This window comes from Euprymna scolopes, chromosome 10 (genome assembly GCF_053919585.1).
Source record: "Euprymna scolopes isolate OS-2025 chromosome 10, ASM5391958v1, whole genome shotgun sequence".
Taxonomy (NCBI): Eukaryota; Metazoa; Mollusca; class Cephalopoda; order Sepiida; family Sepiolidae; genus Euprymna; species Euprymna scolopes.
The window spans coordinates 47,556,180-47,582,180 of NC_136491.1; the positions used below are offsets into that span (position 1 = coordinate 47,556,180).

At 33.2% G+C, this 26,001-nt stretch overlaps 8 non-coding genes across 8 annotated transcripts; 7 read left to right on the forward strand and 1 right to left on the reverse strand.

Annotated features, from left to right (window-relative positions):
* Positions 1 to 1,671: 1,671 nt before the first annotated feature.
* On the forward strand, positions 1,672 to 1,744 carry Trnar-acg (transfer RNA arginine (anticodon ACG)). Its single transcript has one exon. It is a non-coding gene; the product is annotated as a tRNA-Arg (tRNA).
* Positions 1,745 to 5,134: 3,390 nt separating this feature from the next.
* On the forward strand, positions 5,135 to 5,207 carry Trnar-acg (transfer RNA arginine (anticodon ACG)). The gene has a single exon. It is a non-coding gene; the product is annotated as a tRNA-Arg (tRNA).
* Positions 5,208 to 8,587: 3,380 nt separating this feature from the next.
* Positions 8,588 to 8,660, forward strand: Trnar-acg (transfer RNA arginine (anticodon ACG)). The gene has a single exon. It is a non-coding gene; the product is annotated as a tRNA-Arg (tRNA).
* A 3,405-nt stretch (positions 8,661 to 12,065) lies between these two features.
* On the forward strand, positions 12,066 to 12,138 carry Trnar-acg (transfer RNA arginine (anticodon ACG)). Its single transcript has one exon. It is a non-coding gene; the product is annotated as a tRNA-Arg (tRNA).
* A 3,313-nt stretch (positions 12,139 to 15,451) lies between these two features.
* Positions 15,452 to 15,524, forward strand: Trnar-acg (transfer RNA arginine (anticodon ACG)). Its single transcript has one exon. It is a non-coding gene; the product is annotated as a tRNA-Arg (tRNA).
* A 3,314-nt stretch (positions 15,525 to 18,838) lies between these two features.
* Positions 18,839 to 18,911, forward strand: Trnar-acg (transfer RNA arginine (anticodon ACG)). Its single transcript has one exon. It is a non-coding gene; the product is annotated as a tRNA-Arg (tRNA).
* A 1,206-nt stretch (positions 18,912 to 20,117) lies between these two features.
* Positions 20,118 to 20,190, reverse strand: Trnar-acg (transfer RNA arginine (anticodon ACG)). Its single transcript has one exon. It is a non-coding gene; the product is annotated as a tRNA-Arg (tRNA).
* A 469-nt stretch (positions 20,191 to 20,659) lies between these two features.
* On the forward strand, positions 20,660 to 20,732 carry Trnar-acg (transfer RNA arginine (anticodon ACG)). The gene has a single exon. It is a non-coding gene; the product is annotated as a tRNA-Arg (tRNA).
* Positions 20,733 to 26,001: the final 5,269 nt, after the last annotated feature.

Below are 26,001 nucleotides of genomic sequence, written 5' to 3' on the forward strand. Positions count from 1 at the left end.
TCATTTAGTTTTAGGCACAGACAGAGAGTAAGACTATTGCTGATAATGTGATTGCAGCTAACGAAGTGTTTGCCGTTAATGCCTTACAGGAAGGAGGGCATAAAGCGAAAGTCTGTAGAGCAATAAATTTTCAGGGTCAATGTGAAATTTTATGTTCTATCCAATAAACCGAATATAATATTTTAGACAAACGTTTTTTTTTTAATTCACGCCCCCCCATTTTCAAGTTTCTATTAAAAAGTAAATAATTTATGTTTCAAAGTCTTATATATCACAAATTGAAGAGAAAAGGTCAATAAATAATATATTCAAATTTAAAACAAAAAACCCCGTTTTTTAGAAATTTACCTGTAAAGTCCGAAGTTTAAAACCTTTTTTAAAAAAAAAAACACATTGTTTTTTTTGTTTTTTTTTTAATGAAACCTTGGTCCTTGCTCCTTTAATTGAAAAAAAAATTAGGGCTTGAATTACATTTTTCGAGGAGTTATAAGCTTGGAAAGACAGGGGGTCGAATAATTCACGCCTCTCATTTTGAAATGTCTATTAAAAAGTAAATAATTAATTTATGTTTCAAAGTCTTATATATCACAAATTGAAGAGAAAAGGTCAATAAATAATATATTCAAATTTAAAACAAAAAAAAAAAAACGTTTTTTAGAAATTTACCTGTAAAGTCCGAAGTTTAAAACCTTTTTAAAAAAAAGCACAAATAGTTTTTTTTTTAATAAAACCTTGGTCCTTGCTCCTTTAATTGAAAAAAAAATTAGGGCTTGAATTACATTTTTCGAGGAGTTATAAGCTTGGAAAGATGGGGTGGAATTATTCCCTATTTTCACGAAATTTCTGATACACCTACAGTAGCACATGCAATCTAATGGCATTACCAACATCTATTATTAAAGTATTCAATATTTCTCCGAGATTATTTTCCGGAGAGAAAGATTAGAAAAAAAAAACAAAAAAAAAAAACAACAACAAATGAATGAGAGGATAGAAAAAAAAGGAGGAAAAGCTAAAAAAAAAATAATAAATAAAAAAAAGATTAAAGCAAAAAGAATGAATTAGCGCGTGGTATTAATTTTCTTTGGTTTGCATTTCTAGCCCATTTTTCATGTTATTTGAACAAAAAAAACAAAAAAACAAAACAAAAAACAAACAAAAAACACAAAAAATCAATCAAAATATCTATGAGGGTGTTTATGTATATAGATATATTCGAAAATAAAAGAAGCATGTAAAGGTTATTAGAGAATGGTATCATTCTCCTTCTTACACAAAAAGGTAAAATACTTTCAATCTTACCAGGATTCGAACCTGGAATGATCCGTAGTTAAAAGTGTTATCTAGCGCTACAATCACCGCTAACTTTTAACTGTGTATATAAATAGCTTAAAAACGATTCCCAAAGTAAAAGCTTAGCCTAAAACTAAAAACAAAACAAAGCAAAAAACAAAACGTTCTGAATAAATAGTCGATAATGATAAAGTTTACGAATTGGATCCCCGCTTTCTACATAATCTATATAATTTATAGTTAATAATATTTGTCTTAAAATAATAAAAACGCTGTTCCTTTCCGCTCTGCAAAATAAATAAACAAATAACATTTAAGCTTTTTTTACAGATCGCCAATAGATAAAATGTAAATAAATAGGCCGCTGTTTCATGAGTGGGGCTTGTGGCGCAACGGATAACGCGTCTGACTACGGATCAGAAGATTCCAGGTTCGAATCCTGGCAAGCTCGCATTTAACTTTTATTCTATAATGTGATGTGATATAAAAGGATATACGATTTGACAATGAATAAATATTTCTACTAACGTTAACGTTTATTTAATAGAGTAAAATATCTACATAAGCACGCATTTAAATGGTTTAAATGTTATTGTCGACTTTGAAGGAGGTCAGAGAAGTCTATAGAATTACCCGGTGAGTTTTAACAATTTCCCACATAAGGTATTTCAAAATATCAACAAATACCTGTTACCAATCGAAAACAAATTTTATCTTCTGTGGAATTTTGTCGCTTTTAAGTGCTTGAACTGTTTTTAACTGTTTACTTTAGTTGATTTTTTTTTTTATCAATGTTTACAAGGCTGGGGAATATGAAATTCCAGATAGCATCGTTTCTTTATCTAAAGTGAAGATTTGAGGTGGTATTTCAAACCATGTAAAAATCGAAAATTAAACAAAAATACAACTAATAGTTGCCACCAATCGGTCAAATATTTAATTTTCAACAGACGTGTCTAATTTCTAACTACTGAAACTTGTTTTATCTTTTTTCATTTCCAAATACTTTGCACTAAACCGAAAAATCCGATCATATGTGGGCGCACGTGGTGGAAATATTGTTTTGATGCAAATATAGAAACCAACCTAATAAAAAAAAGCCAAAGAGAGATGACTTAAAAAGTTAGCATACATATATATATATTTATATATATATATATATATATATATATATATATATATATATATATATATATATATATATATATATATATACTAGCAAAAGTACCCGTCGTTGCCTGGGTTACAAATTCAGCGTACAGAAAATGGACTCTGATTTATGAATGTATGATATGTTATGAAAACGAAGGGTTGTAAATTTGGGTTGAATTTGGGCGTATCAAAACCAAAGCAAAATATGATGGAAGTAAAAATAAAATAGATAAATACCATAATTTATTATACCATACCTGTTCACACTGAAACACTTATCACAATATTCTGTGGATCTATATTAAAAAACCTTGTTAAACTTTGTGACATATTTCCATTCTATGGATGTCAGGTGCGAACGAACACTCCATAATTTTATCATACCATATTTCTCCAAACTGAAACATAATTATCAAAGTATGCTTACACAGATAGATATGAAAAGTCTTTATTAAAGTTTGTGCTGATTTCCATTCTATGGAGGCCAGGCGCGAACGCAGACACCACAATTTTATTATACCATCCCTATTTAAGGTAAAACGTACTAACAAAGTATTCTTATGTACATCTATATCAAAAACACTTGTAAACGTTTTTTTTTTAATTTTTAATTTTTATTTCAATACTTTGTGGACCAGGCACGAACGCAGACCCCACAATTTTAATGAACCACTGTTCTGCCAGATCAAATATACCCATTCCTGTGTCTCGATACATCTATCATTATATGTAATCAGTTTTTTAAAATAGTCAACCATATAGGAGCCTATTCGTGACTAGACACACACACACACACACACACACACATATACACATATACGGGATACAGCTCATGCACGTGCCCCTAAAATTCTACACATTGTCGTTTTTTATCAGATATATATACGTCAAAACACGACATTATTTTTGTACCAATCTAATATATATTTGAAAACAAGGGACAAAAGTTATTCAAAGTTATTCATTGTACTATTTCGTATCTTCTTTCTTTTCTTTCAAACATAAACTAAAAAAATAATGCGTGCGAGCTTGCCAGGATTCGAACCTGGAATCTTCTGATCCGTGGTCAGACACCTTATCCATTGCGCCAAAAACCCCTGACTGGTAAAAACTGAGCAGTGGAGTCTTGTTTTGACATACGGCTGACATTGACATTGCAAGCTTTAATGTAATTTATTTTCATTTTTTTGGTTCGTGAAAAGTCAATTTATATTTTACAGTCTGCAGTGGAAAGGGTAAATTTTTGCTAAAAACCTGGCGAAGTGTGCACAGCTTCAGCAACACGTGGACGTAAAGAAGTTGCTGGCTGCGATATTAAAGTAATTCGTGTACGGACGAGTCGGTTCGTTAGCCAATCTTGAACGATAATTCCGTGTTGTGTAAACGAGCACATCCTTTTTTTTTTTTGATATGCTATGGAGTCGCCGCGTATCAAGGTCTTGTAGCAACTCGAGGATAAGAAATAATGAGTGTAAGGTGAGACAACACCGTGATGATTGATGATGCTGACAAAATTGGATAGGAAATAATTTATTTTAGAGAACGGTTCATCAATAACTTGTTTACGTTGGATTTGAAAATGATCAAGTTATAGTCAATTGGGAAGTAACTCCGCGCTGTTGTGTTCTGGAAATGAGTAGTTCTGGGACGGGGGGGGGGCTCTGCTTATGGGATTTTCATTTAGTTTTAGGCAGCGACAGAGAGTAAGGGCTATTGCTGATAATGTGATTGCAGCAAAACAAGTGTTTGCCGTTAATGCCTTACAGGGAGGAGGGCATAAAGCGAAAGTCTGTAGAGCAATAGCACCTGCCATCTGATGGCATTACCAACATCTATTATTAAAATATTTAATATTTCTCCGAGATCATTTTCCGGAGGGAAAGATTAGAAAAAACAAAACAAAAAAAACAAAAAACAAAAAAAAAAAACAACAACAAATGAATGAGAGGATAGAAAAAGGGGGAAAAGCTGAAAAAAAAATAAATAAAAAAAAGGATTAAAGCAAAAAGAATGAATTAGCGCGTGGTATTAATTTTCTTCGGTTTGCATAATGCAGTTCTATCCCATTTTTCATGTTATTTGAATGATTGGCGATTGTTAACAAAAACAAAACAAAACAAAACAAAACAAAAAACACAAACAATCAATCAAAATATCTACGAGGGTGTTCATGTATATAGATATATTCGAAAATAAGAGAAACATGTAAAGGTTATTAGAGAATGGTATCATTCTCCTTCTTACACCAAAAAGTAAAATACTTTCAATCTTGCCAGGATTCAAACCTGGAATGATCCATAGTTAAAAATGTTATCGAGCGCCACAATCCCCGATAACTTTTAACTGTGTATATAAATAGCTTACATCGCTTACATAATTGCTATTTCTTTCCTGTTAACAGCAAATAAGTAAAAACGATTCCCAAAGTAAAAGCTTAGCCTAAAACTTAAAACAAAACAAAGCAAAAAACAAAACGTTCTGAATAAATAGTCGATAATAATAAAGTTTACGAATTGGATCCCCGCTTTCTACATAATCTATATAATTTATAGTTAATAATATTTGTCTTAAAATAATAAACACGCTGTTCCTTTTCGCTCTGCAAAATAAATAAATAAATAACATTCAAGCTTTTTTACAGATCGCAACTATATAAAATGTAAATAAATAGATCGCTGTTTCATGAGTAGGGCTTGTGGCGCAACGGATAACGCGTCTGACTACGGATCAGAAGATTCCAGGTTCGAATCCTGGCAAGCTCGCATTTAACTTTTATTCTATAATGTGATGTGATATAAAAGGATATACGATTTGACAATGAATAAATATTTCTACTAACGTTAACGTTTATTTAATAGAGTAAAATATCTACATAAGCACGCATTTAAATGGTTTAAATGTTATTGTAGACTTTGAAGGAGGTCAGCGAAGTTTATAGAATTACCCAGTGAGTTTTAACAATTTCCGACATAAGGTATTTCAAAATATCAACAAATACCTGTTACCAATCGAAAACAATTTTTATCTTCTGTGGAATTTTGTCGCTTTTAAGTGCTGGAACTGTTTTTAACTGTTTATTTTAGTTGATTTTTTTTATCACTGTTTACAAGGCTGGGAAATATGAAATTCCAGATGGCATCGTTTCTTTATCTAAAGTGAAGATTTGAGGTGGTATTTCAAACCATGTAAAAATCGAAAATTAAACAAAAATACAACTAATAGTTGCCACCAATCGGTCAAATATTTAATTTTCAACAGACGTGTCTAATTTCTAACTACTGAAACTTGTTTTATCTTTTTTCATTTCCAAATACTTTGCACTAAACCGAAAAATCCGATCATATGTGGGCGCACGTGGTGGAAATATTGTTTTGATGCAAATATAGAAACCAACCTAATAAAAAAAGCCAAAGAGAGATGACTTAAATAGTTAGCATATATATATATATATATATATATATATATATATATATATACTAGCAAAAGTACCCGTCGTTGCCTGGGTTACAAAATCAGCGTACAGAAAATGGACTCTGATTTATGAATGTATGATAGGTTATGAAAAGGAAGGGTTGTAAATTTGGGTTGAATTTGGGCGTATCAAAACCAAAGCAAAATATGATGGAAGTAAAAATAAAATAGATAAACACCATAATTTATTATACCATACCTGTTCACACTGAAACACTTATCACAATATTCTGTGGATCTATATTAAAAAACCTTGTTAAACTTTGTGACATATTTCCATTCTATGGATGTCAGGTTCGAACGAACACTCCATAATTTTATCATACCATATTTCTCCAAACTGAAACATAATTATCAAAGTATGCTTACACAGATAGATATGAAAAGTCTTTATTAAAGTTTGTGCTGATTTCCATTCTATGGAGGCCAGGTGCGAACGCAGACACCACAATTTTATTATACCATCCCTATTTAAGTTAAAACATACTTATCAAATATTCTTATGAACATCTATATCAAAAACACTTGTAAACGTTTTTTTTTAAATTTTTAATTTTTTATTTCAATACTTTGTTGACTAGACACGAACACAGACCCCACAATTTTAATGAACCACTGCTCTGCCAGATCAAATATACCAATTCCTGTGTCTCGATACATCTATCATTATATGTAATCAGTTTTTTAAAATAGTCAACCATATAGGAGCCTATTCGTGACCACACACACACACACACACACACACACACACACACACACACACACACACATATATACACATATACGGGATACAGCTCATACACGTGCCCCTAAAATTCTACACATTGTCGTTTTTTATCAGATATATATATACGTCAAAACACGACATTATTTTTGTACCAATCTAATATATATTTGAAAACAAGGGACAAAAGTTATTCAAAGTTATTCATTGTACTATTTCGTATCTTCTTTCTTTTCTTTCAAACATAAACTAAAAAAAAAAAAATGCGTGCGAGCTTGCCAGGATTCGAACCTGGAATCTTCTGATCCGTAGTCAGACACCTTATCCATTGCGCCACAAGCACACGACCGGCGAAACCTGAGCAGAGGAGTTTTGTTTTGACATACGGCTGACATTGACATCGCAAGCTTTAATGTAACTTATTTTTATTTTCATTTTTTTGGTTCGTGAAAAGTCAATTTATATTTTAGAGTCTGCGGTGGAAAGGATAAATTCGGCAACACGTGGACGTAAAGAAGTTGCTGCGATATTAAAGTAATTCGTGTGCATGGCTAGACGGACGAGTCGGTTCGTTAGCCAATCTTGAACGATAGTCACGAGTTTTGTCAATGAGCACATCCTTTTTTTTAAATATGCTATGGAGTCGCCGCGTATCAAGGTCCTGTAGCAACTCGAGGATAAGAAATAATGAGTGTAAGGTGAGACAACACCGTGATGATTGATGATGCTGACAAAATTGGATAGGAAATAATTTATTTTAGAGAAAGGTTCATCAATAACTTGTTTACGTTGGATTTGAAAATGATCAAGTTATAGTCAATTGGGAAGTAACTCCGCGCTGTTGTGTTCTGGAAATGAGCAGTTCAGGGAGGGGGGGGAAGGGCTCTACTTATGGGATTTTCATTTAGTTTTCGGCAGAGACAGAGAGTAAGGGCTATTGCTGACAATGTGATTGCAGCTAAGGAGGTGTTTGTCGTTAACTTACAGGGAGGAGGGCATAAAGTGAAAGTCTGTAGAGCAGTAGCACATCTACAGGGTGGGCCAAAATAAGGGTCCTATATATATATATATGATTATATTTAAAGATAGGACCCTTATTTTGGCCCACCCTGTAGTATTAAAATATTTAATATGTCTCCGAGATTATTTTCCGGAGAGAAAGATTAGAAAAAAAAAATGAATGAGAGGATAGAAAAAAGGGGGAAAAGCTGAAAACAAAAAAAAAAAAAATAAATAAATAAATAAAAAAAAGATTAAAGCAAAAAGAATGAATTAGCGCGTGGTATTAATTTTCTTCGGGTTGCATTTCAAGCCCATTTTTCATGTTATTTGAATGATTGTCGATTGTTAACAAAAACAAAACAAAACAAAACAAAAAACAAACAAAAAACACAAACAACCAATCAAAATATCTATGAGAGTGTTTATGTATATAGATATATTCGAAAATAAGAGAAACATGTAAAGGTTATTAGAGAATGGTATCATTCTCCTTCTTACAACAAAAAGTAAAACACTTCCAATCTTGCCAGGATTCGAACCTGGAATGATCCGTAGTTAAAAGCGTTATCTATAGCGCCACAATCCCCGTTACCTTTTAACTGTGTATATAAATAGCTTACATCGCCTACATAATTGCTATTTCTTTCCTGTTAACAGCAAATAAGTGAAAACGATTCCCAAAGTAAAAGCTTAGCCTAAAACTTAAAACAAAACAAAGCAAAAAACAAAACGTTCTGAATAAATAGTCGATAATAATAAAGTTTACGAATTGGATCCCCGCTTTCTACATAATCTATATAATTTATAGTTAATAATATTTGTCTTAAAATAATAAACACGCTGTTCCTTTTCGCTCTGCAAAATAAATAAAGAAATAACATTCAAGCTTTTTTACAGATCGCAACTATATAAAATGTAAATAAATAGGTCGCTGTTTCATGAGTAGGGCTTGTGGCGCAACGGATAACGCGTCTGACTACGGATCAGAAGATTCCAGGTTCGAATCCTGGCAAGCTCGCATTTAACTTTTATTCTATAATGTGATGTGATATAAAAGGATATACGATTTGACAATGAATAAATATTTCTACTAACGTTAACGTTTATTTAATAGAGTAAAATATCTACATAAGCACGCATTTAAATGGTTTAAATGTTATTGTAGACTTTGAAGGAGGTCAGCGAAGTCTATAGAATTACCCGGTGAGTTTTAACAATTTCCCACATAAGGTATTTCAAAATATCAACAAATACCTGTTACCAATCGAAAACAAATTTTATCTTCTGTGGAATTTTGTCGCTTTTAAGTGCTGGAACTGTTTTTAACTGTTTATTTTAGTTGATTTTTTTTTTATCAATGTTTACAAGGCTGGGAAATATGAAATTCCAGATGGCATCGTTTCTTTACCTAAAGTGAAGATTTGAGGTGGTATTTCAAACCATGTAAAAATCGAAAATTAAACAAAAATACAACTAATAGTTGGCACCAATCGGTCAAATATTTTATTTTCAACAGACGTGTCTAATTTCTAACTACTGAAACTTGTTTTATCTTTTTTCATTTCCAAATACTTTGCACTAAAACGAAAAATCCGATAATATGTGGGCGCACGTGGTGGAAATATTGTTTTGATGCAAATATAGAAACCAACCTAATAAAAAAAAGCCAAAGAGAGATGACTTAACAAGTTAGCATATATATATATATATATATATATATATATATATATATATATATATATATATATATATATATATATATATATATACTAGCAAAAGTACCCGTCGTTGCCTGGTTTACAAAATCAGCGTACAGAAAATGGCCTCTGATTTATGAATGTATGATAGGTTATGAAAAGGAAGGGTTGTAAATTTGGGTTGAATTTGGGCGTATCAAAACCAAAGCAAAATATGATGGAAGTAAAAATAAAATAGATAAATACCATAATTTATTATACCATACCTGTTCACACTGAAACAATTATCACAATATTCTGTGGATCTATATTAAAAAACCTTGTTAAATTTTGTGACATATTTCCATTCTATGGATGTCAGGTGCGAACGAACACTCCATAATTTTATTATACCATATTTCTTCAAACTGAAACATAATTATCAAAGTATACTTACACAGAAAGATATGAAAAGTCTTTATTAAAGTTTGTGCTGATTTCCATTCTATGGAGGCCAGGCGTGAACGCAGACACCACAATTTTATTATACCATCCATATTTAAGTTAAAACATACTTATCAAAGTATTCTTATGTACATCTATATCAAAAAAACTTGTTAACGTTTCTTTTTTAATTTTTAATTTTTTATTTCAATACTTTGTGGACCAGGCACGAACGCAGACCCCACAATTTTAATGAACCACTGGTCTGTCAGATCAAATATACCCATTCCTGTGTCTCGATACATCTATCATTATATGTAATCAGTTTTTTAAAATAGTCAACCATATAGGAGCCTATTCGTGATCACACACACACACACACACACACACACACACACACACACACACATATACGGGATACAGCTCATACACGTGCCCCTAAAATTCTACACATTGTCGTTTTTTATCAGATATATATACGTCAAAACACGACATTATTTTTGTACCAATCTAATATATATTTGAAAACAAGGAACAAAAGTTATTCAAAGTTATTCATTGTACTATTTCGTATCTTCTTTCTTTTCTTTCAAACATAAACTAAAAAAAAATGCGTGCGAGCTTTCCAGGATTCGAACCTGGAATCTTCTGATCCGTAGTCAGACACCTTATCCACTGCGCCACAAGCACATGACCGGCGAAACTTGAGCAGAGGAGTTTTCTTTTCACATAAGGCTGACATTGACATCGCAAGCTTTAATGTAATTTATTTTTAATTTTTATTTTTTTGGTTCGTGAAAAGTCAATTCATATTTTAGAGTCTGCGGTGGAAAGGGTAAATTTTTGCTAAAAACCTGGCGAGGTGTGCACAGCTTCGGCAACACGTGGATGTAAAGAAGTTGCTGCGATGGCTAGACGGACGAGTCGGTTCGTTAGCCAATCTTGAACGATAGTTCCGTGTTGTGTCAATGAGCACATCCTTTTTTTAAATATGCTATTGAGTCGCCGCGTATCAAGGCCATGTAGCCACTCGAGGATAAGAAATAATGAGTGTAAGGTGAGACAACACCGTGATGATTGATGATGCTGACAAAATTGGATAGGAAATAATTTATTTTAGAGAACGGTTCATCAATAACTTGTTTACGTTGGATTTGAAAATGATCAAGTTATAGTCAATTGGGAAGTAACTCCGCGCTGTTCAGTTGTTGTGTTCTGGAAATAAGCAGTTCTGGGAGGGGGGGGGGGAAGGGCTCTCCTTATGGGATTTTTATTTAGTTTAAGGCAGAGACAGAGAGTAAGGACTATTGCTGATAATATGATTGCAGCTAAGGAGGTGTTTGTCGTTAACTTACAGGGAGGAGGGCATAAAGTGTAAGTCTGTAGAGCAGTAGCACATCTACAGGGTGGGCCAAAATAAGGGTCCTATATATATATATATGATTATATTTAAAGATAGGACCCTTATTTTGGCCCACCCTGTATTATTAAAATATTTAATATGTCTCCGAGATTATTTTCCGGAGAGAAAGATTAGAAAAAAAAAATGAATGAGAGGATAGAAAAAAGGGGGAAAAGCTGAAAACAAAACAAAATAAATAAATAAATAAATAAAAAAAAGATTAAAGCAAAAAGAATGAATTAGCGCGTGGTATTGATTTTCTTCGGGTTGCATTTCTAGCCCATTTTTCATGTTATTTGAATGATTGGCGATTGTTAACAAAAACAAAACAAAACAAAAAACAAACAAAAACACAAATAACCAATCAAAATATCTATGAGAGTGTTTATGTATATAGATATATTCGAAAATAAGAGAAACATGTAAAGGTATCATTCTCCTTCTTACAACAAAAAGTAAAACACTTCCAATCTTGCCAGGATTCGAACCTGGAATGATCCGTAGTTAAAAGCGTTATCTATAGCGCCACAATCCCCGCTAACTTTTAACTGTGTATATAAATAGCTTACATCGCCTACATAATTGCTATTTCTTTCCTGTTAACAGCAAATAAGTAAAAACGATTCCCAAAGTAAAAGCTTAGCCTAAAACTTAAAACAAAACAAAGCAAAAAACAAAACGTTCTGAATAAATAGTCAATAATAATAAAGTTTACGAATTGGATCCCCGCTTTCTACATAATCTATATAATTTATAGTCAATAATACTTGTCTTAAAATAATAAACACGCTGTTCCTTTCCGCTCTGCAAAATAAATAAAGAAATAACATTTAAGCTTTTTTACAGATCGCAACTAGATAAAATGTAAATAAATAGGTCGCTGGCTGATATTTCATCCGTAGGGTTTGTGGCGCAACGGATAACGCGTCTGACTACGGATCAGAAGATTCCAGGTTCGAATCCTGGCAAGCTCGCATTTAACTTTTATTCTATAATGTGATGTGATATAAAAGGATATACGATTTGACAATGAATAAATATTTCTACTAACGTTAACGTTTATTTAATAGAGTAAAATATCTACATAAGCACGCATTTAAATGGTTTAAATGTTATTGTAGACTTTGAAGGAGGTCAGCGAAGTTTATAGAATTACCCGGTGAGTGTTAACAATTTCCCACATAAGGTATTTCAAAATATCAACAAATACCTGTTACCAATCGAAAACAAATTTTATCTTCTGTGGAATTTTGTCGCTTTTAAGTGCTGGAACAGTTTTTAACTGTTTATTTTAATCGATTTTTTTTTTTATCAATGTTTACAAGGCTGGGAAATATGAAATTCCAGATGGCATCGTTTCTTTACCTAAAGTGAAGATTTGAGGTGGTATTTCAAACCATGTAAAAATCGAAAATTAAACAAGAATACAACTAATAGTTGCCACCAATCGGTCAAATATTTAATTTTCAACAGACGTGTCTAATTTCTAACTACTGAAACTTGTTTTATCTTTTTTCATTTCCAAATACTTTGCACTAAAACGAAAAATCCGATCATATGTGGGCGCACGTGGTGGAAATATTGTTTTGATGCAAATATAGAAACCAACCTAATAAAAAAAAGCCAAAGAGAGATGACTTAAAAAGTTAGCATATATATATATATATATATATATATATATATATATATATATATATATATATATATATATATGTATATATATATTAGCAAAAGTACCCGTCGTTGCCTGGGTTACAAAATCAGCGTACAGAAAATGGACTCTGATTTATGAATGTATGATAGGTTATGAAAAGGAAGGGGTGTAAATTTGGGTTGAATTTGGGGGTATCAAAACCAAAGCAAAATATGATGGAAGTAAAAATAAAATAAATAAACCCCATAATTTATTATACCATACATGTTCACACTGAAACACTTATCACAATATTCTAAGGATCTATATTAAAAAAAACCTTGTTAAACTTTGTGACATATTTCCATTCTATGGATGTCATGTGCGAACGAACACCCCATAATTTTATTATACCATATTTTTTCAAACTGAAGCATAATTATCAAAGTATGCTTACACAGATAGTTATGAAAAGTCTTTATTAAAGTTTGTGCTGAATTCCATTCTATGGAGGTCAGGCGCGAACACACACCCCACAATTTTAATGAACCACTGTTCTGCCAGATCAAACATACCCATTCCTGTGTCTCGATACATCTTCTATCATTATATGAAATCAGTTTTTTAAAATAGTCAACCATATACGAGCCTATTCGTGACCAGACACACACATACACACACACACACACACACACACACACACACACATATATATATATACGAGATAGAGCTCATACACGTGCCCCTAAAATTCTACACATTGTCGTTTTTTATCAGATATATATACGTCAAAACACGACATTATTTTTGTATCAATCTAATATATATTTGAAAACAAGGGACAAAAGTTATTCAAAGTTATTCATTGTACTATTTCGTATCTTCTTTCTTTTCTTCCACACCTAAACTAAAAAAAAAATGCGTGCAAGCTTGCAAGGATTCGAACCTGGAATCTTCTGATCCGTAGTCAGACACCTTATCCATTGCGCCACAAGCACATGACCGGCGAAACTTGAGCAGAGGAGTTTTCTTTTGACATACGGCTGACATTGACATCGCAAGCTTTAATGTAATTTATTTGTATTTTTATTTTTTTGGTTCGTGAAAAGTCAATTCATATTTTAGAGTCTGCGGTGGAAAGGGTAAATTTTTGCTAAAAACCTGGCGAGGTGTGCACAGCTTCGGCAACACGTGGACGTAAAGAAGTTGCTGCGATATTAAAGTAATTCGTGTGCATGGCTAGACGGACGAGTCGGTTCGTTAGCCAATCTTGAACGATAGTCACGTGTTGTGTCAACGAGCACATCCTTTTTTTAAATATGCTATTGAGTCGCCGCGTATCAAGGTCCTGTAGCCACTCGAGGATAAGAAATAATGAGTGTAAGGTGAGACAACACCGTGATGATTGATGATGCTGACAAAATTGGATAGGAAATAATTTATTTTAGAGAACGGTTCATCAATAACTTGTTTACGTTGGATTTGAAAATGATCAAGTTATAGTCAATTGGGAAGTAACTCCGCGCTGTTGTTGTGCTCTGGAAATGAGCAGTTCTGGGAGGGGGGGGGGGAAGGGCTCTCCTTATGGGATTTTCATTTAGTTTTCGGCAGAGACAGAGAGTAAGGGCTATTGCTGATAATATGATTGCAGCTAAGGAGGTGTTTGTCGTTAACTTACAGGGAGGAGGGCATAAAGTGAAAGTCTGTAGAGCAGTAGCACATCTACAGGGTGGGCCAAAATAAGGGTCCTATATATATATATATATGATTATATTTAAAGATAGAACCCTTATTTTGGCCCACCCTGTATTATTAAAATATTTAATATGTCTCCGAGATTATTTTCCGGAGAGAAAGATTAGAAAAAAAAAAATGAATGAGAGGATAGAAAAAAGGGGGAAAAGCTGAAAAAAAAAATAAAAATAAAAAAATAAATAAATAATTAAAAAAAGATTAAAGCAAAAAGAATGAATTAGCGCGTGGTATTGATTTTCTTCGGGTTGCATTTCTAGCCCATTTTTCATGTTATTTGAATGATTGGCGATTGTTAACAAAAACAAAACAAAACAAAACAAAAAACAAACAAAAAACACAAACAATCAATCAAAATATCTATGAGAGTGTTTATGTATATAGATATATTCAAAAATAAGAGAAACATGTAAAGGTTATAAGAGAATGGTATCATTCTCCTTCTTACAACAAAAAGTAAAACACTTCCAATCATGCCAGGATTCGAACCTGGAATGATCCGTAGTTAAAAGCGTTATCTATAGCGCCACAATCCCCGCTAACTTTTAACTGTGTATATAAATAGCTTACATCGCCTACATAATTGCTATTTCTTTCCTGTTAACAGCAAATAAGTGAAAACGATTCCCAAAGTAAAAGCTTAGCCTAAAACTTAAAACAAAACAAAGCAAAAAAAAAACGTTCTGAATAAATAGTCGATAATAATAAAGTTTACGAATTGGATCCCCGCTTTCTACATAATCTATATAATTTATAGTTAATAATATTTGTCTTAAAATAATAAACACGCTGTTCCTTTTCGCTCTGCAAAATAAATAAAGAAATAACATTTAAGCTTTTCTTACAGATCGCAACTAGATAAAATGTAAATAAATAGGTCGCTGGCTGATGTTTCATCAGTAGGGTTTGTGGCGCAACGGATAACGCGTCTGACTACGGATCAGAAGATTCCAGGTTCGAATCCTGGCAAGCTCGCATTTAACTTTTATTCTATAATGTGATGTGATATAAAAGGATATACGATTTGACAATGAATAAATATTTCTACTAACGTTAACGTTTACTTAATAGAGTAAAATATCTACGTAAGCACGCATTTAAATGGTTTAAATGTTATTGTAGACTTTGAAGGAGGTCAGCGAAGTCTATAGAATTACCCGGTGAGTTTTAACAATTTCCCACATAAGGTATTTCAAAATATCAACAAATACCTGTTACCAATCGAAAACAATTTTTATCTTCTGTGGAATTTTGTCGCTTTTAAGTGCTGGAACTGTTTTTAACTGTTTATTTTAGTCGATTTTTTTTTATCAATGTTTACAAGGCTGGGAAATATGAAATTCCAGATGGCATCGTTTCTTTACCTAAAGTGAAGATCTGAGGTGGTATTTCAAACCATGTAAAAATCGAAAATTAAACAAGAATACAACTAATAGTTGCCACCAATCGGTCAAATATTTAATTTTCAACAGACGTGTCTAATTTCTAACTACTGAAACTTGTTTTATCTTTTTTCATTTCCAAATACTTTGCACTAAAACGAAAAATCCGATCATATGTGGGCGCACGTGGTGGAAATATTGTTTTGATGCAAATATAGAAATCAACCTAATAAAAAAAAGCCAAAGAGAGATGACTTAAAAAGTTAGCATATATATATATATATATATATATATATATATATATATATATATATATATATATATATATATATATATATATATATATTAGCAAAAGTACCCGTCGTTGCCTGGGTTACAAAATCAGCGTACAGAAAATGGACTCTGATTTATGAATGTATGATAGGTTATGAAAAGGAAGGGGTGTAAATTTGGGTTGAATTTGGGGGTATCAAAACCAAAGCAAAATATGATGGAAGTAAAAATAAAATAAATAAACCCCATAATTTATTATACCATACATGTTCACACTGAAACACTTATCACAATATTCTAAGGATCTATATTAAAAAAAACCTTGTTAAACTTTGTGACATATTTCCATTCTATGGATGTCATGTGCGAACGAACACCCCATAATTTTATTATACCATATTTTTTCAAACTGAAGCATAATTATCAAAGTATGCTTACACAGATAGTTATGAAAAGTCTTTATTAAAGTTTGTGCTGAATTCCATTCTATGGAGGTCAGGCGCGAACACACACCCCACAATTTTAATGAACCACTGTTCTGCCAGATCAAACATACCCATTCCTGTGTCTCGATACATCTTCTATCATTATATGAAATCAGTTTTTTAAAATAGTCAACCATATACGAGCCTATTCGTGACCAGACACACACATACACACACACACACACACACACACACACACACACATATATATATACGAGATAGAGCTCATACACGTGCCCCTAAAATTCTACACATTGTCGTTTTTTATCAGATATATATACGTCAAAACACGACATTATTTTTGTATCAATCTAATATATATTTGAAAACAAGGGACAAAAGTTATTCAAAGTTATTCATTGTACTATTTCGTATCTTCTTTCTTTTCTTCCACACCTAAACTAAAAAAAAAATGCGTGCAAGCTTGCAAGGATTCGAACCTGGAATCTTCTGATCCGTAGTCAGACACCTTATCCATTGCGCCACAAGCACATGACCGGCGAAACTTGAGCAGAGGAGTTTTCTTTTGACATACGGCTGACATTGACATCGCAAGCTTTAATGTAATTTATTTGTATTTTTATTTTTTTGGTTCGTGAAAAGTCAATTCATATTTTAGAGTCTGCGGTGGAAAGGGTAAATTTTTGCTAAAAACCTGGCGAGGTGTGCACAGCTTCGGCAACACGTGGACGTAAAGAAGTTGCTGCGATATTAAAGTAATTCGTGTGCATGGCTAGACGGACGAGTCGGTTCGTTAGCCAATCTTGAACGATAGTCACGTGTTGTGTCAACGAGCACATCCTTTTTTTAAATATGCTATTGAGTCGCCGCGTATCAAGGTCCTGTAGCCACTCGAGGATAAGAAATAATGAGTGTAAGGTGAGACAACACCGTGATGATTGATGATGCTGACAAAATTGGATAGGAAATAATTTATTTTAGAGAACGGTTCATCAATAACTTGTTTACGTTGGATTTGAAAATGATCAAGTTATAGTCAATTGGGAAGTAACTCCGCGCTGTTGTTGTGCTCTGGAAATGAGCAGTTCTGGGAGGGGGGGGGAGGGCTCTCCTTATTGGATTTTCATTTAGTTTTCGGCAGAGACAGAGAGTAAGGGCTATTGCTGATAATATGATTGCAGCTAAGGAGGTGTTTGTCGTTAACTTACAGGGAGGAGGGCATAAAGTGAAAGTCTGTAGAGCAGTAGCACATCTACAGGGTGGGCCAAAATAAGGGTCCTATATATATATATATATGATTATATTTAAAGATAGAACCCTTATTTTGGCCCACCCTGTAGTATTAAAATATTTAATATGTCTCCGAGATTATTTTCCGGAGAGAAAGATTAGAAAAAAAAAAATGAATGAGAGGATAGAAAAAAGGGGGAAAAGCTGAAAAAAAAAAAATAAAAATAAAAAAATAAATAAATAATTAAAAAAAGATTAAAGCAAAAAGAATGAATTAGCGCGTGGTATTGATTTTCTTCGGGTTGCATTTCTAGCCCATTTTTCATGTTATTTGAATGATTGGCGATTGTTAACAAAAACAAAACAAAACAAAAAACAAAAAACAAAAAACACAAACAATCAATCAAAATATCTATGAGAGTGTTTATGTATATAGATATATTCAAAAATAAGAGAAACATGTAAAGGTTATTAGAGAATGGTATCATTCTCCTTCTTACAACAAAAAGTAAAACACTTCCAATCATGCCAGGATTCGAACCTGGAATGATCCGTAGTTAAAAGCGTTATCTATAGCGCCACAATCCCCGCTAACTTTTAACTGTGTATATAAATAGCTTACATCGCCTACATAATTGCTATTTCTTTCCTGTTAACAGCAAATAAGTGAAAACGATTCCCAAAGTAAAAGCTTAGCCTAAAACTTAAAACAAAACAAAGCAAAAAACAAAACGTTCTGAATAAATAGTCGATAATAATAAAGTTTACGAATTGGATCCCCGCTTTCTACATAATCTATATAATTTATAGTTAATAATATTTGTCTTAAAATAATAAACACGCTGCTGTTCCTTTCCGCTCTGCAAAATAAATAAAGAAATAACATTTAAGCTTTTCTTACAGATCGCAACTAGATAAAATGTAAATAAATAGGTCGCTGGCTGATATTTCATCAGTAGGGTTTGTGGCGCAACGGATAACGCGTCTGACTACGGATCAGAAGATTCCAGGTTCGAATCCTGGCAAGCTCGCATTTAACTTTTATTCTATAATGTGATGTGATATAAAAGGATATACGATTTGACAATGAATAAATATTTCTACTAACGTTAACGTTTACTTAATAGAGTAAAATATCTACGTAAGCACGCATTTAAATGGTTTAAATGTTATTGTAGACTTTGAAGGAGGTCAGCGAAGTCTATAGAATTACCCGGTGAGTTTTAACAATTTCCCACATAAGGTATTTCAAAATATCAACAAATACCTGTTACCAATCGAAAACAATTTTTATCTTCTGTGGAATTTTGTCGCTTTTAAGTGCTGGAACTGTTTTTAACTGTTTATTTTAGTCGATTTTTTTTTATCAATGTTTACAAGGCTGGGAAATATGAAATTCCAGATGGCATCGTTTCTTTACCTAAAGTGAAGATCTGAGGTGGTATTTCAAACCATGTAAAAATCGAAAATTAAACAAGAATACAACTAATAGTTGCCACCAATCGGTCAAATATTTAATTTTCAACAGATGTGTCTAATTTTTAACTACTGAAACTTGTTTTATCTTTTTTCATTTCCAAATACTTTGCACTAAACCGAAAAATCCGATCATATGTGGGCGCACGTGGTTGAAATGTTGTTTTGATGTAAATGTAGAAATCAACCTAATAAAAAAAGCCAAAGAGAGATGACTTAAAAAGTAATACAGTATAATAATAGTTAATACACACACACACACACACACACACACACACACACACACACATATATATATATATATATATATATATATATATATATATATATATATATATATATATCCAAGTTTCGTTATTTGACATTTACAAAGATTTAGCTCAGGCGGCATACAGCTCATACACGTGCACCTAAAATTCTATACATTGTTTACCCATTTATATTCCTTTTGTTGCATAAAGAAGTAAAATTTGTGCAAGCTTTCAATACAATTTAAACTATTTAGTATTTAAGTAAGCATTGGTATGTGTTTTTTTTATGTATTTTTGCGTCTTGCTTTCAAATATATATTAGGTTTGTGCAAAAATAATGTCGTTTTTTATCAGATATATATACGCCAAAACACGACATTATTTTTTGTATCAATCTAATATATATTTAAAAACAAGGGACAAAAGTTATTCAAAGTTATTCATTGTACTATTTCGTATCTTCGTTGTTTTCTTTCAAACATAAACTAAAAAATAAAAAAAAAAAGTGTGCGAGCTTGCCAGGATTCGAACCTGGAATCTTCTGATCCGTAGTCAGACGCGTTATCCATTGCGCCACAAGCCCGTTGAAACCATTCGCCTATTGTTGGTTTTAAATTCCGCTGGTAAGTAGCGTTCGTCGCACACATAAATGTGTTAGTGATACACTCACAAAAATGACTTCAAGTTGACCTAAAAAAAAAAAACAAACAAACAAAAAAAAAATAACGACGCGTCGTAAGATCGTTTATTGGCGGAAACCTTTATTATTTCAACGAAAATATTCTGATCAAAGTTGAATTATGCAGATATATGAAAAAAAAAAAAAAAAAAAAAAAAAACAGACAAAAAAAAAATCCCGCCAAAACAAACAAAGTGTGGAATTTCTAAAGGTTCGACTAATACACGATATTACTAACATAACAGCGTCTTTTAGGCCAACCTGCAATAACTTTAAAAAATCGAGACAAATAGAAAGCAAATTACATTTACATGTATGACAAGTGTTATTTATCTATGAAATTTAAAGCACACAGTGCTCACATGTAGCAACTGGGCTTGTGGCGCAATGGATAACGCGTCTGACTACGGATCAGAAGATTCCAGGTTCGAATCCTGGCAAGCTCGCAGCTAATTTTATTTAACTTTTCACACTAAAAGGAAACATATCTGATAATAATCGCAATTCTATTTAGTAATTGGAAGTTATAAATACATTTACTGAAACTTCCAGTATAACCAGCGACGAACCGAAAAGTAGTTAAGAAACAAATCAATGTATCTATTTACTTACCTCCCCACGAGGGCAGAATTAAACACAGCATTGGTTATTAATACTGGGAAAATCCAACTCCTCAAAATAGGGCAACCTGGATAGGAACAAAGATATAAATTGTCTCAGTCATGAAGGATTTCTCCTTCACTGACCGAAGATAGAAAAGGTGAAGTGTAGTATCAGAACAGATATTGCATTTTATTTCTAGCCAAAAGGCCAAGTACGATGATCATTATGTTACCAAGCACAAAATGAGTTACTCTTCTACCTACCCGAATAAGTTTTTGTTTTAACGCATTTAAAGGCGTTAATTTAGTTTGAAACATAATACCGAGTCTTAAGTTAGAACAAGAAAAATGGGCTGATATTAGATGGTGATCTTGCTAGTCTCTATAATCACTCAAAAAGCGAAAATTAAACAAAATATTCGTAGAAACCCACCTAATATATGTCATAAATTGTGTGAAAATGCAACATTCTACGGGAAGATAAAATTATTACATTTTTGTGAGCACAAAATTTTAATAGATAATAAAATAATATTGGACACATTGCCATTTATGATCGTTGATTGGGGTTATTTTTTATTATTAATTTATATCATACAAGGAGAATAGAGAAACACGAGAAAGGATAAAAGCATACAAAGAAGAATCACTTCGATGCTTTTATCTCAATAAAAATTAACAGTAAAAGAAAAAGGGGCAGATAAAAAAAATAAATAAAAATACCTAAATATCTTTCGATCGACCCCTTTTCAAGTTAGCCGTCGACAAAGAGGCCAATATCGATTAAAACCGTGAACTATAAATAATTATCAGTAGTAAAAGAATTGACAAACAAACAAAAGAAAATGGAGGAAAATGAATTATGTATTTGTCTCACGCGGCAGGAAGATGTGACACAAGGGTCGAAAAGTGGGATCAAAGAGCCAGCGGCCTGGAGGAAGAGAACTCTGGTCAGCAAAAAGTGCCTGGGCAGCTCCGTCGGCATTCACCAGTAGAGGCGATTCGCAATAAACCAACCATTTCTCAAAGAAAGAAGACAAAGCCTGAGTGGGTGTATATTTAGAACACAGGACACGCAACATACGACAGTCAACAGAGAAACGGTTATTTCAGAAATAGCCTGGAATTTTTGGGTAGAATCCGGCAGCGCTCGGGATGGAGAGTATAAGACGTAGTCTTAATGTACATCCATGTTCCAAATTGTCGGTGTACTTTTATAAAATAATAATAAAAAACAATTAGCGTACACATGGATAAGAAAAGCATTGTGCCAATCTCTGTCTCGACTCGAAATTTCTGGCTGAAAACCGATCACATCGATTTTCCCAAATCTCAGTACCCTGTATATCAAATTTCGAGTGTGTAGATTAAAAATTGACAGAGTTACTGCGTAGGGAAATGTATACAGACAGACAGACACACACACAGACACGTTCACTTATATATATATATAAATATATATATATATATATATATATATATATATATATATATATATATATATATATATATATTTGGCACTTTGTGTGTGTGTGTGTGTGTGTGTGTAAGAGAGAGGGAGAGAGAGGGGGAGGGAAAGAGAGTTCTCTATGGACCTCTGAAGGGCAGGTTCGATTAAAAAAATTTTTTACACAAATGTACTTTATCTATCTGGGTGTGTTCGTAGATAGGTTTTTTATCGATATACCTCAGATAAATATCGTAAATCGATAATCGAAAAAATCCTATTATAGAAGAAATAATCTGATTTTGACCAAAGCTAATGCCCTTGTCCAGCCTTACATTACAAGTGCATTTGAGAAGTTTGATCTTCGCACAAGCAGAAGAACTCGACGTATAAAATCAACAGTAATTTCTAAAATCAATAGTATTTCTTGACTGAATATTTTGGTTGTGTTTGTCAGCTGTTTTTGTGCTTTTTCCAAACATCTTTAAGTCATGAGGTGGTTTATTCTTTCTTCTGTGTCTGTAAACTGTACGTAGTTGAGTAGCATCATAGCTATGATAAACAGTAGTGGTGACAGCGAATCCCCGGTGAAACACGCCCCTCCTCTCCCCCCTCTCTCTTCCTCTCTCGCTCTCTCGCTCTCTCTATTTCAGCCAAGTACTGTCCTCCAGCTGTCAGTCACCGTCTTCATGTTTCCATTAATGATCTTGTCGAATATATGGTACATTTTTAGTCGTTCAATTATCCATGCTTGTGGTACGCTTTTTATGGTACGCTTTTTATGGTCGCTTTCTGTAGTACGCTTTCCTGTAATCAATCCATGCCATGCTTATGTTTTCTTTCCTATTTTTTGTCTCTTTCAAGATATTTTCGTCTATGTATAAGAAGCTGTTCGACTCTCTTTTTTTTACCAAATTCTTTTTGTCCCTCGGTCGGTAGTATAAGAGAAGATCTGTGCTGTTAAAAATGTCCACATGGTTGGAAAGCAGGTTATCGATCTATGATGAATTGGGGTCATCCCCTTTTCAATGTCTTTTTGTATTAACATAGTTCTTTCATTCTAGCACTTCTATTTTGCGGATACATTGTACCAGTCTGTTATATAGTGTTTTGCTGTAAGTCATATTGTCTCAGTCTTGATTCCGGTTTCTCATAGTCTCTTCCCCATGTAATTTTTGTTGTTGTTGTTGTTGTTGGTGGTGGTGGTGTCGTTGTTGTTGTCGTATATATATATATATATATATATATATATATATATTAGCATAGGTGCCCGGCGTTGCCCGGGTGTTTAGTGGTGTATGTTGAGCAAAAAAAAACAAAAAAAACGATCATTTTTTTTAAGTTTGCCCCCTATTATGACCCCTTAAAATTTATTGTTTGGGGCTCAAATCAAGTTATTAAGTTAGATCCATGTTCCAAAAACCTATATCTAAAATTTCAATGATTTAGACCCCAAATTGTCGGAGGAGTTTGGTAGAGTTCTAAAAGGTCAAATCGTTGAACTTTGACCCCTTAATCGCTAAATTTCTGGCCGAAAATCGATCACATCGATTTTCCCAAATCTCAGTACCTTGTATATCAAATTTCGAGTCTGTAGACTAAAAATTGACAGTTATTGCGTAGGGAAATGTACACAGACACACAGACAGAGACACAGAAAGGTACACAGACACACAGACACGTTTACTTTTATAGATATACTAGCGTTTTGACCCTGCGTTGCGCGGGTGTTTGAAGGTGTATGCTTAGCAAAAAAAAAAAAAAAAAGAGCGGTCAATTTTTTAAACTTTGACCCCTATTATGACCCCTTAAAATTTATGGTTTTGGGCTACAATTAAAGTTATTAAGTTAGACCCATGTACAAGGAATCTATATCTAAAATTTCAAGTTTCTATACCAAAAATTGTCGGAGGAGTTTTGTAGAGTTCTCAAAAATCATATCCTTAAACTTTGACCCCTTAATCGTCAAATTTCTGGCCGAAACCCGATCACATCTATTTTCCCAAATCTCAGTACTCTGTATAGCAAATTTCGAGTCTGTAGACTAAAAATTGACAGAGTTATCGCGTAGGGAAATGTACACAGACATACAGACAGACACACAGACACGTTCACTTTTATAGATATATAGACTAGCATGGGTGCCCGCCGTTGCCCGGGTGTTTTAAGGTGTATGCTGAGCAAAAAAAAAAAAAGCAAAACAAAAAAAAAAGGTCATTTTTTTAAACTTTGACCCCTATTATGACGCCTTAAAATTTATTGTTTTGGGCTCAAATCGAGTTATTAAGTTAGATCCATGTTCAAGGAACCTATATGTAAAATTTCAAGTGTTTAGACTCAAAATTAGCGGAAGAGTTTGATAGAGTTCTCAAAGGTCAAATCGTTGAACTTTGATCACTTAACAGCCACATTTCTGGCCAAAAACTGATTAAATACTTTTGCAGTTTTAGCAAAAAAGCTACAATAATATCAGAGCGTCTCCATTTACACTGAACATCTACAGAATGCCAACATTAATATATTACACATAAATGAGTCCCCTGTGGAATTTCCACAGGTTTCACTAGTTGTTGTTGTTATTATTATTATTATTATTATTATTATTATTAGAGGGTGGTGCGATAAAATTGTCGCCCTATAGAAAACAATACAGCTTTATCTTAAAACTTTTATTGAAAAAAAATCAATTCAGGCAACTTGATTATGTAATAGAGATGACGTTTATTCAATGTAGTCGCCTTCAGCCTCAATCACCGCCTCGACATGGGTCCGGAACTGGGAGCATGCCTTTTTTTTCCACAAACGCCGGCGTGATCTCGACAATACTTGGCGGATGGCGGAGTTTAGACTGGCTTTATTGTTCAGCACATCCATATACACTTTGTTGACTTTTAAGCTGACTTCGAAGATGTGAGGAGTGTTTTGGCCCTCACTTGAAACCACACTAAAGACTATAGCTGTGACCGAACACTTTGTTTTTATAACCCTGGGTATGTGCTTGTTATCTGGGTTTTCATTCTGAAGGTGTTGGCATTGATCCTGTTGTCATAACTTGGATCAGTAGAGATCAAGAGTGTCAAACGGCGCATCTTCGATCTCGCTTGTTGAACATTGTATCACATTCAGACATGATAAAACGCTCCTCTCGTTCTTGGGATTCATGCAAAACTGGTTAACTAGTAGATTTATGCAAAACTGGTTAACTAGTAGATTTATGCAAAACTGGTTAACTAGTAGATTTATGCAAAACTGGTTAACTAGTAGATTTATGCAAAACTGGTTAACTAGTAGATGGTTTGCAACTAAAAAAGAAAAAAAATGTAATCATGTCGTCTTTACTATGGCGACAATTTTATCGTTTCCCCCTGTATTGTATTTACGCATTCATTCATTCATTCACCAGGCGTTCTCACACAGACCATCGTCAACGATCACTCATTGACAGTAACATGTTGTGTTCTCGGGACTCTGGGTAACAAGTCTTCCCAGATTTCCAGTGCTTTGCATTTTTCTCGATAACTCGCACAGTTGACATCACGTTATCTCAGCAGTCGCTTACCATTGATTTCTCGCTGGCATCATATTCTTTGGGAATTTGGACTACAAAAAGTCTCCCCAAGGCCCCATTTCTCTCTGCATGTCTGGTCAGACCCTTTACAACCTTTA